Genomic DNA, 15,930 nt, shown 5'->3' with positions numbered 1-15,930 from the left:
GGAGTGGTTCCTGAGTGCAAAGCCAGGAGTAACCCCTGAGCATCGCTGGGTGTGCCCCCTGCCAAAAAAAAGCAAAAAAAAAAAAAAACAAAACACCTCCTTATTCTAAAAGCAATATATAAAACCCTGACACTTCCTGATATGTAAGAAGTGGGATGTGGGAATAACCAGGAAGGTTATAGTAGAAAGAACAATATTTGAGGACCGGAGTGATGGCACAATGAGTAAAGTGTTCACTTTATGAGTGGCCAAACCTAAGCACAAATCCAGAAGTAAGCCTTGAACCCTCTGGGCATCACCCAAAAGCCAAAACAAACAAAACAAATAATATATAAGGAGGAAAAGTCTGGAGGTGGTCTATACTTTCTGAGGGGGAATTGTTGGAATGAAATTGTTTTTTTAAATTTTGTTTGCTTTTTAGTTTTGTTTTTTATATTGAAGTGAGTAAAGAGAGTGGGAGGAACAGCAAGATTTGATAATTAATGGATGTTTCATTTTACAAGCAAGGTAAAATAAAAGGTAGATAGGATAGGACCAGAAGGCATAAGAAGATAACATTGTTTACTTGTAAATTTGTCATTGTTGAGGAGATTTGAGCAAATACTTGAAGATTGGATACTTTCTTGAAGCAAGAGATGGGTCTCTTATTTTTTTTTTCCTTTCTTAATGAACATTTTTTTTTTCTCTTAGAATAGGAGCTTAATAAATTTAGATTTAAATTAGACTCTATCTCAGTAACTTTATATAGCACAATTTAATATTGTTTTCATATTTCTTAAAAAATAGCCTTTATTAAAAAGTTCTGTGTGAGAATCAGCATTAGAATGATACGAGCAGTTTAATTTTTAAAGTACCTAAACATCAATGGAATTGGAAAGTTTGTCAGTCGCATTTATATTCCATCGACTCTTGGACAATTCGTCAATGTCAGAATATGTGCACTGTATTCACGGTTGTCTCTGTGCTATTATGCTTTTAAAGATTACATTATGTTGCAGTGTATTCAAGTCCCTCAAGCAAGAAATAGGATGGTTTCCTATAGGTAAAAATATTTATTTTTACACAAAAATTGATCATTTCTGTCTTCCTCCTAGCCTTCTACTGGTTTGCAATTGTATTTGTGGTGTTAAGGAATGAATCACAATTTTACACCTGCATATAATGCAAAACATAGCACAAATAGAGTGTTCTGAATTTTTATTGTTAATTGAAGACTGACATTTGGTTGAATTTTAAATCTTTTACATTGATTGTCATTGGCTATGATAACACTTTATCCTTAAAGCTTAATACCATAGCTCTCAATAAAGAAAAATAATCACTCTAATGGGAACATTTGGATAATATTGGTACCATAAAACAAGATAGAAGAGAAGTCAGAGAATATTCAAATAAATATAATATGAAACAGAAAAAACATACTCAAGCTTTCAAGAAATATAGAGACAGCTTCACATAAGAATTTTGTAAGTTGCCACATTGTTCTGCTGCCTGGTATTTAACAAGAAGAGATAAATAACTGAGAATGAAACTTACCTGTTAATAGTATTCAGCTAATTAGATACTTCAGTTGGAAGAAAATAAGATAGTTGTGATATTTCAATGCATTTATTTATTTATCTATCATCATCTCAGAGCAATTAAAGTTTAAGTGGAACTATCTGACCAATATATAATAAAGGAAAAGTTACAATACAATAATTTTGTAATGGAAGCATTCATTTAAAAATTATAAAAAGGTGCAAATTGTTTTCTGGAAAATTGCATTAAAATGTCTAATTCATACCACCCACAAATTCTAATGATCTGCCATCGTAGTCCAATGAATCATTATCCATTGTTCCTATTGTGTACCTTTTCTCACTCTGGTGACCATTTTTGTCAAAATCCGATAATTTATTTTCTACTTCATTTTCGTTTGTCATTTTCTTCATTTCTATATCTTCCCTTAACAAGTGATATCATCTGGTATTAATTGTTTTGGAGCTGTTTCACTAGTTTATCTAAAAAATAGATGTAAGACAGAGATTCTGTTATACTGGAAGATCAAAACTCTTTTCAAGTCTAGTTCCTCTTTGAACTGTTGATAGTGTTGCTCATAAGCTTTCAAAACAACCTGAATCCTGAGCACGGAGTCAGGAGTAACACAAAAGCACTACAGGGTGTGGGCAATAACTATGCCCCCAAATATGACCATTCTGGGTGCTGAAGAGACATGACAGTGTGGTAGGTGCTTTTCTTGCATATAACATCCTTGTTGGATTCCTGGCATCCCATATAGTGACCTGAGCCCCAACAGGAGCGATCTCTGAGCATAGAGTTAGGAATAAACCGTTAGCCCTGCTGGGCTTACTCAACCCCTTCACTGCTACCCCCCAAAAAAAAAGTATAATTTAAATGTTAAAACTTTTTTTTTAATTGAATAACTGTGAGATAGTCACAAGTTTTCATGTTTGGGTTAGAATCTCACAATGATCAGACACCCATCCCTCTACCAGTGCACATTCCCCACCATCAATATCCCGGGTATACCCACCCTTTCCCACCCTACCCCTGCCTCTATGGCAGACAATATTCCCCATACTCTCTCTCTACTTTTGTGCATTATAGCTTGCAGCAAAGACACTGAGAGGTCATCATGCTTGGTCCATTATCTACTTTCAGCATGCATCTCCCATCCCAACTGGTTCCTCCAGCCATCATTTTCTTAGTGATCCTTTCTCTATTTCATCTGCTTTCTCCCTTCCGCTCATGAAACAGTCTTCCAGCTGTGGGGCAATCCCCTTGGCCCTTGTATTTACTATCTTGGGTGTCAGCCTCATGTGATGCTATTTTATACTCCACAAATGAGTGCAGTCCCTTTATGTGTCCCTCTCTTTCTGACTCATTTCACTTAGCATGATACTCTCCATATTTATCCATTTATAAGCAAATTTCATGACTTCATCTCTCCTAACAGCTACATAGTATTCCACTGTGTAGATGTACCAAAGTTTCTTTAACCAGCCATCTGTTTTAGGGCACTGGGGTTGTTTCCATATTTTGGCTATTGTTAACAGTGCTGCAATGAATATGTAGGCACAGATGTCATTTCTACTGTACTTTTTTGCATCCTCGGGATATATTCCCAGATGTGGAATTGCGGGGTCATATGGAAGATCAATTTCTAGTTTTTGAAGGACTGTCCATATTGTTTTCCAGAAAGGCTGGACCAGTCGGCATTCCCACCCACAGCGAAGGAGTGCCCCTTTTTCGCCACATCCATGCCAGCATTGGTTGCTTTTGTTCTTTTGAATGTGTGCCAGTCTCTGTGGTGTGAGATAATATCTCATTGTTGTTTTGGTTTGCATCTCCCTGATGACTAACGATGTGGAGCATTTTTTCATGTGCCTTTTGGCCATTTGTATTTATTTTTTGAGGAAACTTTTGTTCATTTCTTTTCCCCATTTTTTTGATAGGGTTGGAGGTTTTTTTCTTATACAGTTCTACTAGTGTCTTGTATATACTTTATATTAATCCCTTATCAGATGGGTATTGGATAAATATTTTTTCCCATTCTGTGGGCTCTTTCTGTATTTTGGTCACTGTTTCATTTGAAGTACAGAAGCTTCTTAGTTTGATATAGTCCCATTTGTTTATGTTTGCTTCCACTTGCATGGTCAGTGCTGTTTCGTCCTTAAAGATGCTTTTAGCTTCAGTATCATGAAGAGTTCTGCCAACATTTTCTTCTATGAACCTTGTAGATTAATATTGGGGTCTTAATCCACTTTGATCTGACTTTTTTACCTGGCATTAGACATATATATACATATATATATATGGCTATATATATATAGCCACTTAATCTTTGACAAAAGGAGCAAGAAATGCAAGGTGGAACAAGGAAAGCCTCTTCAACAAGTAGTGCTGGGAAAACTGGATAGCTACCTACAAATAAATGTAAAAACTTTGATGTGCTGTTTGGGACCCAGTGGTACTTAAGGCCATCAAGACCACACCTGGAGTTGCTACAGATGACCCTGTAATGAGAATGATCAAACTTGGGGCTTGTACATGAAGGAATTGTGCTTTTAGCCCTTTAAACTTACTCTGAGTCCCTACCTTAATATTGTAACTTTTACTTTATATCTAACATTTCTCAGTTCTAACCATTGCTATGTACTAGACTGAAAATCACTTAGATTTATTACATTATATATTTTAGAAAAAAATTACTTTCAATGTTGTTTTGATCATCATCTTAATTCAAATAAATGTAGCAAATGGGAGTGCTAAATTTATGAATTATTTAAATATCAACACATAGTTTTAATAGAGGTGGAGAAATAGCTCAAATGGACCGAACGCTTTCTTGGCATGTAGGAGGCACAGGTTCAAACTCTGGCTCTGCAAGATTCTATGAACACTGGTGGGAGTGACCCCGAGTAAGGAGCCATGAGTAGCTCTGAGCACCAGAAGTTATAAATTAAAACCCACAAAAAAGGAAAGAAACAGTGATTGACATATAAGCTAAATTAAGCATCCAACCATCATGTATTTCCTAAGTTTAGCTTTCTAACTCCATTATATTTTATTTTAAGAAAGTAAATATTGAATTATGTTTTGCAAGGATTCATCTCAAGTACCGCTGGAAAAGAGCTCATCTGAAGACAGATGCATCTGGATTTTAATATTTTCATTTTAACTCTTAGCAGAGTCTCTTGCCCGCACACCTGGCTGTCTTCTCTGGGGACCCTCGGGGGGATGGACTCAGGCTGCCCTCCCCATTCCGAGCAGAGCTCCCGGTGACTGAGGATCAACGGAACCTAGCTACAGCCATGCTTGAGGCCCCTCTCCACACATTCGGACAGGCCTCATGCATGAAGGTACTGGCAGAGGAACCCAGGTGTGTATAATTCCATCAATGACCAACATCCAGAGACTTAAAAGCAAGCTCCCAGGTTTCTTAGGACCTACTTCTCCCTCTGGGAGAAAGTAGCAAACTACTGAGAGTTTCAGCCTACCAAGCTTCCCATGGTGTATTCATATGCTAAAGCAAGTAACAAGCCAGATCTCATTCCCCTGACCCTGAAAGAGCCTCCAATGAGGCACTGTTAGGAAGGCTGAATGGAGAGAGCTTCTAAAATCTCAGGGATACGAGGAATAGAGAAGTTACTGAGCCCACCAGAGAAATCGACGAACAACAGGATTTCCTGATCGTGATTGTGATCCTGTGATTTTAACTGTTATTATTTGTGGTCACACCAGTGATGCTCAGCACTTACTCCCTCTCTGCATTCAGACACCATCACTGGCTGGGCTCAGGGAACCATATGGGGTGCCAAGGATCAGTATTGGGTCAGCAACATGCAAGACAAGCACTCTCCCTGCTATGTTATCACTCTAATCTTTTATATTAGCATTTTTTAATATACTTACTATTTCTATTTACTCAAAATACTAAATAAACCACACCAATATTGAGAATAAGAAATATAAACTATGAAAATGTGTAAGAATTAGCCAAAGTAAGGTCAGATAGTTCAACAGACTGACACTTATGCTTCCCATGTGGAAGGCCTAGGAAAAATCCTGAACATGGCACCATGTCCTCTGGATGTGACTGAAACACTAAACAAAAACCAAAACAGGGCTGGAGGGATAGCACAGCAGGTAGGGCATTTTCCCAGTAGGGATTTTTCTGTGCATGCGGCTAACCTGGGTTTGATTCCCAGTATCACATAAAGTCTCTGGAACATTGCCAGGAGAAATTCCTGAGTACATGAGCCAGGAGTAACCCGTGTGCATCACTGGATCTGACCCAAAACGGGAAAAAACATACACAAAACAAAAATGAGTTGCCAACTTATAAATTACTTTGTATGTGAAATGAAAGACAGTAATATACAAAAAATGAGCTATAAGTTTATTTGTAAAAGAAACGATGAAATATTTAATTACTTTGACAGGAAGATTATGAGAGTCTCAGAGAAGGCTCCCAGACATGTAGAACATCACTTAAGAAGTCACCCCCATAAAAAAGGAATTTAAAAGAAAGGAAAAATTCTCATCCCTACTACTATTCAGAATCTTCTAAAAAAAATTGTCAGTTAAATTATATCTGATCAAAAGATGGTTAATCACTCCAGATGTATCTTCCCTGATGCAGTTGCTGATTTTGGGGAGGGTAAGTATTTACATCACACCAGGCTGTGCTTACTCCTAGGTCTTTGTTCAAGGGTCACTCATGTTCAGATTCTGGGGATCTTCTGTGGTGCCTGTCAGCCACTTAGAAAGTAAATGCTTTGTGCATTCTCTGCCCCTGACATATTTTTTAAAAATAAAATGTGCATATCATTTACATTAAATGACAGTTTATTTCTGTGGAAAATAAGTTGAGTACTCTTGAGAGATTTAACAAAAGCTTAGGATGTTATTGTCAATTTATGCATGACTAAGGCAACAGTAAACAAAAAAAAAAACACATAGAGGAAAATTTTAATACTACATTTGAACTGGAAATAGTTGAAACTTGGATCATTTTAAAAATCATGATCATCATCATGATCATGATGTCATCATCATCATCATCATCATCATCACTGTTTTCCCATCATTCGTCAATTTACACAAGTGGGCATTAGTAATGTCTCTATTCCTTCCAGCCCTGAGATTTTAGCAGCCTTTCCTTACTCATCTTTCTCAATGATTGGAAGCTCTTTCAGGGTCAGGGGAAAGAGATTTTTTTTTTTGTTTTTTGAATGTCGAATATGCCATGGGTAGCTTTCCAGGCTATCTATCTATCTATCTATCTATCTATCTATCTATCTATCTATCTATCTATCTATCTATCTATCTATGATTTGTTGCCTACTGTCTGAACTCCATTAAATATGGTGTGGTAATTATAGAAAATGGTTAGGAAGTGTCTTATAATGTGTTGTGTGGCAGCTTTTCGGCCACGAGGTCCAGAAAGCAGCCTGGAACGTGGTGGCGGGGTTCAGTAGTAGAGGTTGACTGCCAGGGCTAGGTCTCTTGGGACAGGGAGTGTTCTCATCTGCTCCCCTCTGGGGCATCCCAATGAAAACTGCCTGAAGTGGCATCTGGTGGCATGGCTAAGGGGGTCTCATTTTATACTCCTGTCTGAGAGGAGCATGTTGAGATCTGGAGGGTAGCCGGATAGGAGATTATCTGGTGCCATTAGGGTGTGGCAGGGTGTGGCTTATGGGTGTGATCCCTGGGTCACCAGAGATTCAGGGATGGCAGGCACAGTATCCTTGCTTCCTGTCCCAGCTGAGTCCAGAGTCCAAGGTCATAAAGTTCCATATTCTCTGGGTTCCGTAGGACTTTATTCATGTTTGAGGCTCAGCCGGAGTGTCGGAAAGCGGCCTGGAGTGTGGCGGCAGTTGGGTACTGGAGGTTGAGTAATAATAATAATAATAATAATAATAATAATAATAATAATAATAAATAACAATAATAATAATAATTAAACTTATTTTTAAGTTTCCTGGGATGGAGCGATAGCACAGTGGTTGGGTGTTTACCTTTCACACGGCCGACCCATGTTCCATTCCTCTTGGAGAGCTCAGCAAGCTACCAAGAGTGTGGAGCCTGCATGGCAGAGCCTGGCAAGCTACCCTTGCGTATTGGATATGCCAAAAACAGTAACAATAAGTCTCTCAATGAGAGATGTTACTGGTGCCCGCTTGAACAAATGGATGAGCAAGGGATGACAGTGACAGTGACACTTTAAGATTCCTATTAAAAGCTCAGAAAAGCAAAATAAATCCAGTAAAAGTAAGTAGCACCCAGTGACTGACTTGGGATTTCATAAATGCCTTTTCTCATTACTAGAAACCAGGACTCCTTAGAAAAAAAAAAACAGATGTAAGTCTGAATAAAAATATTTGATAATCTAGGTCAGAGGTGAACACTGAGATAGAAGACCTCCCAAAATATGCTAAGTTCTAGACTTGATACCTGTTACTGCCCCCAAATGAAAATCAAAGCAAAACCATATGTAAATAAGTATACTTTCATCATCATCATCATCATCATTATCATCATCATCATCATTATCCTGTTAATCATAGATTTTCTAGGGCAGTCTCAGTAATGTCTCTATTTATCCTAGCCCTGAGATTTTAGAAGCATCTCTTTTCTCATCCATCCCAATGGTGCCACATTGGAGTCTCTTTCAGGGTCAGGGGAATGAGACCAATCATTGTCACTGATTTTGGCATATGAATACTCCACAGGGAGCTTGCCAGGCTCTCCCATGTGGGCAGGAAACTCTTGGTAGCTTGCAAGGTTCTCCGAGAGGGAGAACTAGGCTATAAGATGCTTCCAGGAGCTTGGTTTTATAGTCTCTGGATGTTGGCCTTTGATGGAATTACACAGCATCGGGGGCAGTTTGTGGGTGTGACCACCTAGCTATTGAAAAATGGGGAATCTGGGAGAAAGAGGCCCAGTTCCAATCCAAACAGGCTTGGAGATCTTAGCCCCGGGTCCCACTTACATATACGTAAATAAATATATATTTACAAGATTGGGTATGCCTTTGAACATTGAAACACATCTTTAAAATCACTTATCCTAGTATTGCTGGCATGCCTTCAGCTGAAGTTATATAACCCCATGATTTTGGGTTAACAAAGAGAATCTGTTCAATCTGCCTCAAATAATTTTCTGCAAATTAATGGTAAAATTGACTTTCAAAATGGACCCAAGAACAGAAATTAAATAAAATCAACAAAAATAAAGCATTTTGGCTTATTAAAATAATTTAAATAGATTTAGGAATTTAATGAAAACCATCTGAAGAGATAAAATTAGCTAGTATTTTGTATCTGGATTTTTTTAAACAATGGAAATCATAACAGATGAATAAAGTTAATATTAAAATCTTAAATTTCATTTTAATATTTTTTCATCAAAAAGAAGTAAAAAGAGTTCCCCCTGTGTTTTTTAATATTTTATTTCCCAGAAAAAATAACTCTTGAGTGATAATACAGCAGGTAGGGCGTTGGCCTTGCATGCTGCCGACCTGGATTCAATCTCTGGCATTCCATATGGGGCCTTAAGCACTGCCAGGAGTAATTCTTGACTGAAGAGCCATAAGTAACCCCTGAGCATCGCTGGGTGTAACCCAAAAAGCAAAAAAATAAAACAAAACAAGACAAAACAAAACAGAACTCTTGTGGAAAACTCCCAGTACCGGATCACAATAAGTAGAGTCATTATCAGTTCTTCTGTTTCCTAATGGAGTATGGCTCCCCTGTGTTCTTCACATGCTCCTTTTATTATTTTCCAAATACTGCCTGCAGGTTTTCATCTCCGTAGCCTGGGAAGCCTCAGAAGTGTCATAGCTTTAGTATTCTGTGACTTTCACCTCTACCATCTTTGTTTCTTCTCTTTTCTCTCTTCCTTCACTTCACTTTTCTGTTCTCTCTTCTTCATGACCTTCTTTCTCTTTTGTTCTCTTTTTTGTCCTACTTTTTAGACACAAGGCCACGGATTCAGAGCCAGATTTGTAAGTTCAATGCTCTTCAGTCTTTATGATTTTAGTCCAAAATTTAAGTACTTTTTCGACCATTAAAACATTTCATATGATCATACCATATAATTATTATAAAACCACAGAGTTTGCCATCAATGCTTGTTCCAGTATTCAATGACTTTGAAGTTTGGCACCAGCTTGGTACCCTGCCAAAATGTCTATTTTTGTTTGACCTAAGTCCTAGCAATGTTTTAAAAATACTAACTTCATGACAACTTTATAGTTGAAACTAGCATCCTCTAGCAAACACTTCTCAGACTTACCTAAACTTCTATACAATAAACCCTAGTTTGTTGTCAAGACACTTCTCTCCAAATATTTCAGCTCTTCCTTTGATATCTTTGCTATATTAAATATATGTGATTACTGTATTCCTGGTACAGTATTGTATTTTATTTGTATCCATGTGCAGATAGATATACAATTAAACAATTGTATTATAATCAGTTTGAAGGAAATTATAAGTTGAATTGACAGCTGAAAACCAGGTGCTCTCTCTGGGCAGACACTGCTGCCCACATCTTCTCTGTTCCCCAAGGCTCATGAAACAGATGCAAAGAATATTTTTTGTAGTGGATGCAGACATTCAGTTTCTCGTGCTCAAGTAGACAAACCTGAAAGCAAGGAGCAATAGAAACAGCTAGAGTTCATCACCAGATGATGTTATTTAGAGAAACACAAAGGAAAAGAAAGTAAGTCGGGAAATTCCCAGATTCTGTGAAGGGTCTCCTTTAGCAGGATTCGAGAGAAAGACTGTAAGTCCCTCCCCATTGATACTTTTTGAACAAAAGTGGGCAAGTAAGCATTTCTTTATGATGCTCCAAGAATGTGGACCACTAGAAATGGGAAAGGGTGCTGAGATGATTGCCTCCTGGGGTTCCTGTCCAGTCAGGGCCCAGGCGGGCCAGGGTATCAGGCAGGATGCAGGCCCACCCTCCTGATGCAGAGGATGCCTGAGTGTCAGGTCTCAGTTTGTTTGGGATTCCCAGGTTCTTCAATATTCTCAAGATGGCTAATACCGAGTAATGAAGATGCTCAGAATCAGAGTTAGAAAGCAGAAAAGTTTATTGGAAAGTTGAAGAGAAAGGAAAACGAGCTCTCTAATAGGTGTGGAGAAACTTACTATAGGATTAAGTTGAAAGCAAGTTTTCTGTAGGTCTCTAAGCCCCTTTGCATTATTAATTGTATCAATTGACAAGTATTACTAAGAATACAGGTAAGTTGTAGGTGGTTGGGCTGGTTTGAGTATTTCTGGACATCTGCCTCAGGTATTTATTATTCATTGTCTTAGCCTCCCTGTGAGCCTAAGCTCTGGGGAAGAATTTTATGATGGACAGTTATCAACACCCTGCTTATGAGAAAAGCTCGGGAATTTGCAGGAGATCAACAATGTAGGATGGGCGGGCATAAAACTGCTCATAGCAGCTGTCAAGGGTAAATTGAGGCTTCATTTTTCATTGCTATGGTCCTGACATCCCAAATTATTGCTTAAGGCCATATCCCTAATCTTACTCTCCTTGTTTGCCTTTTGACCCTATCACATTCACTAGAAACTTTCTGTAGGTTTACTGTATATGAATGCTCAGGTAACCAGCCTAGGTGAATTATTGATCACTCTACTTCCCGCCAAGTCTTCAACCAAGCACTTTAGAAGATGTGATTTTCTTGTTTTTCCTTTCCTACAAAACACATTATGATCATGAAAGAAAGTGGCTCTGAAGACCTGAGTTTGTCTCTCCAACTTACTACCTCGTTACCAGAATAGCTCTTTCTCCAACATGTCACACTGTATGTACATTGATTACCCCTGGAACAGCCTTCCAACTAAACTCTCACAGCTACAATTTTCCCTAAAATTTAATCTGTCCAATTAAAAAATTTGAGCAATCACTGTGTTTTTTGAAAATAGGCTTCATTATACTTACATTTTGTCTAAAGCTTATTTCTTACATTGACCTTGATAACATGTTAGCATGACATAGAAATAGTATTCATAATGATCTTGCATCATTCTTGTTAAAACTTGAAGGGTACCAGAATCTGCCATCCTAAAATGTGACACTAGGGTATATGAATTATTTTTAGCTAAAGGTCATTGAGGATTAGCAAACATAGGGAAAGCTTAAAAAATAGCAGCAGACTCAGATTTTTCTTTTATAAAGGAAATTTACATTTATAATGAAAATTGCCATTTGGAAAATATGTTTCCAGAGCCCAGACCAGGAAAAAGAGAACTCAATAATACAGTGAGAATGCATGAACTTCATTCTGCATTATAAAACCAAAAAATATTACTAAAGGAGCTTCATTTAGCATACTTTTCCTGAGTAGCTTCCAAAAAACCTCCCTCTTCTGCTCCAGAAATTCCAGGCTGTATTTTCTTTGTTGTGATCTGAAATGGTACAGAAATGGTACAGAGTACAAAGCATCTTTTATTTGAGTTATTCAGATCCAGGTACTCTCCTACTCTCCTAAGTATGCTTATAGTCATGCTTCACTGTTGTCACTGTTATCCCGTTGCCTACCGGTTTGTTCGAGCGGGCACCAGTAACATCTCTCATTGTGAGACTTATTGTTACTATGTTTGGCATATCCAATACGCCATGGGTAGCTTGCCAGGCTCTGCCGTGTGGGCGCAATATTCTTGGTAGCTTGCCAGGCTCTCCAAGATGGGCAGAGGAATCGAACATGGGTCAGCCGCATGAAGGGCTAACGCCCTACCGCTGTGTTATCGCTCCAGACTTATGAACAGATTTTCCTCTCCTGTTACTTTTAGTGTATCCAATGTATACAGCTTCAACTGAAAACCTAAAGAAGTAGTAGGGAAACAAGGCTTTTTCTTCTTTACAATTCAGTTATCAAATATCTTTCTCTAAAAATTAGTTTTATTACTGCTGTGCAGATGATCTAGCTCAGGACCAACACCTTTGAGGAATTCATCCTTTTGTTTTGCCATACCTCTGGCTCCATACAACACACACAGAGACACACACAGACATACACACACATATGTAATTTTTATCCTAAGTTGATTTTAATACTATGAAAATCTCATTAGTTTTCTTACATGAACCATTTATTAGGCTGCATTCCAACTAAAAATCAGAAAGAACGTAAAATATGAATATTACAAAATGGATTTTTTTAATTCTCAGAAGAGTTTGGGGCAGGTTATTATCAGGAAAGAAAACATTATTTGAGATGGAATCTAATAGGGAAGGATGGTCTTAACCTGTAAATAAACTCACTCAAGTCAAACCCTGCCCCAAAGGAATTAGATCTGGACTAAAAGGACAGCAACAAACTCCGGAATGAATCCTCTATAAGCATGGGCTATTGAAAATATAAAGAATCTTCCCCTTTCCTTATCTTTTTCTTTTTCTTCTTCAGGTTCTTTTTCAAAAAACTGCATCACCAATTGAGTCCTTACTCTTAGGATTCTTTTTCAATTGTTCCTTTGTTTGTGGCCACACCTGGCAGTGCTGAAGCTTGAGCTATTTCAGCTCCCTGCAAGTTGGTCTCTGGGACAGTTTGCTGGCTGCCTTAGTGAGGCTGGCGAGACTTCAGTGTGCAAATTCTGCCGGACTTCCAAGAGACTTTATGACCACACTTGAACTTTCCCAGACACGCACTCTTGCCAAGCACAGTAAAAGCAAAACAAACAAACAAACAAACAACAAAACCCTAAAGAGCTTATTGAGTCCATGGAAATTAACTACAAAGAAATAGACAAACTAAAAAATGATAAATTAACAGAACATGGGTTATTTTACAAAGACATGCTAATTTTATGTCTAATATGCTAAAATTAATATGCATGGAGGAACTGTGGAAAAATATGGACTTCAGCATTTTAAGTTTTAAATGTTAGTGCTCAACTATTATATTCATGCTGATCAATCACTGAATCTTATGTCATTATCTGTAAATGGTGAATACAAAAGAACTCAAAAAAACACTCAATAAAACATATGAAATTTCTAGTAAAAAGTATGGTTTATTATTCATTCTCCTTCTTTACTCTTATGTCAATAATTTATGAATAAACTAATATCAGTTTAGTTGTAGTAAGGTGAGAATAAATAGTAAAACCTATGTTTGCCTGTATTATTCACTTATTTTTAATTTTAGACATCATCAGAACTTTATTAGACCCTTAACATGTTGCCCCAGGTTTAGTCTCACAGGAAGATTAAGATAAATAACAAAGACTGAGGCAAGTGGCCAAAAAGACTCAAACCACTCTGTAAACTTCTTGATTCCTCTGTATTACTTGTCAAATGGTAAGAAATGCTAAGAGCCTTTTAAAGGACTTAGACAAAACTCCCTGACTTTGAACTTAGTCTTATACTAAGTCCATCTCCACTTTCTTCTTTCTTTTCTACTTCCCAATAAACTTTTCTATGTTCCAGCTCTGAGTGTGAGCATCTTTATTACTCAATATTTCATTCTTGAAAATATTGAAGAACCTGGGAATCATGGACAAACACAGAGAACTGCCATCACTGTTCCAGCATCAATTTAAAAGATGTTCCTAAATGAAAATCACTAAAGATTCTCTCCTGTAGGGAGCCATTTTACAAGCCTGGCTCTTATCCTCTAGTCAAGAGGAGGCTTACTTGGGATTCCTGTAACAAGGTCACCGCTGCTGACCTTACTGATCTTATCAGTTCGCCATTGCCATTCCTCTCTCAGTAGCCAACGCCCATGCTTGATCTGCATTTTACTATTGTTCCTATGGGGGTCCAAGCATGCATACCGTCCCCTCCCACCAAGAGGTATAAGTATGGTAACTGCTGTGAATAAACTCTCTCTCTCTCTCTCTCCTCCTCATTCTGGCTCTGCGTCTGTTCATTCGGTTGTGTCCCCTCCTTAGCCCCACGAAGGGTCCTCCCTGCAGGACAGGATGGACCCTCACACTCTCCAACTCTGTACCAGATTAGCCTTGCTTGTAATTCAAATATGTAAATATAGTTGTCCATATTTCTCTACATTTTTTATTGGACTGGAATGATAGCACAGAGGGTAGGGCATTTGCCTTGCACACAGCCAACCTGGGTTCGATTCCTCCATCCTTCTCAGAGAGCCCAGCAAGCTACCAAGAGTATCACGCCCGCATGACAGAGCCTGGCTAGCTACCCGTGGCATATTTGATATGCCAAAAACAGTAACAGCAAGTCTCACAATGGAGATGCTACTGGTGCCCGCTTGAGCAAATTGATGAACAACCAGACAACAGTGCTACAGTGCTACGTTTTTTATTATAATTCACTGATTTTGGTTTTAAGACTACGTCAACTATATTCATATATGTATTGTTAGGGTCTGGAGTCGATAATTTCTACCTCAAAACGCACAAAGAATCCAGCCAGTAATGCAACATCAAGCGGAGTTTATTATAGCCAGTTAGCTGGGGTGAAGCCTCTAGGCACTCGGGCCAAAGCAAGACCCGGAGCAAGGGAGAAGCTGCTAGTTTTTGAGTTATTGCTTCCATCATAGCCCACGCATATGAATTCAAAAAAAATCATAAGTGAAAATGCAAATTTCATAATTCAAAAGAAAACACGATTTTAAACACAAATACAAACAAATAGTTACTTATAGATCATCTTAACATGTTTTTCAGAACATGCTGGCGGTTGCCCACCCTGCTTGTCGTTTGGATGGCTTCTATAGTTAATTGATAGCGGTTATGAAACTATTTGCCAGGGCCGAGATTTTTTTCGCCCCAAATGTCCTTCCCCCACAGATTGCCAGGGGGGAAAAGTGGGGTTTTAAGAAAAACAAAAAGGTCTAAGTAAAACAATACCTGAAGCAGGAGCCAGGCATGATAGAGTAGCTCCTGCCCCGCTCCGTGACCAAGAGGATATATTGTTAGGTCTGGGGTTCTGGGTTCCTAAGCGGCAAGATGGACAGAGACACGAACACGATAGTGCAAAAGCAGTAGGAGTTTTATTCCAATATACTGGGGTCAACTATCTCACCCACAGAGCGGTCTCTTGATAGCAACCCCCACTTCAGGCAGCAAGCGGTTTATATAGTGTTTGATTACATAAGCAGTACATGCGTTATTGTTTCAAAAGAGAATCTTACTTAGTTACCAAACAAAGGTGTTTGGTCAAGTGTCTAGGGTAACAGTGGTCAGGCAACAGTTAAACACTAATTTCCAGTATCAGTACCAATTTTATGATTAAACAGATTTCTCATTGTTTTAGGGTTAGCAAAAAGCAACTTCTGGGGCATTGTGAGAATTGATTAATTGAGTCCACTTGCTGAGCCCAGGAACTTTCCCAGGTGGGTTCAGGTTGGCTGGTTACGCACTGTTTTATTGCTGGGAAACTGAATCTGTTTCAGTTCCAGGAACTTAACCTGAGGCCTACCTGACTTTT

Source organism: Sorex araneus, chromosome 5 (genome assembly GCF_027595985.1).
Source record: "Sorex araneus isolate mSorAra2 chromosome 5, mSorAra2.pri, whole genome shotgun sequence".
In the NCBI taxonomy this organism is placed as follows: Eukaryota; Metazoa; Chordata; class Mammalia; order Eulipotyphla; family Soricidae; genus Sorex; species Sorex araneus.
Note: the sequence above shows the minus strand (reverse complement) of the source record.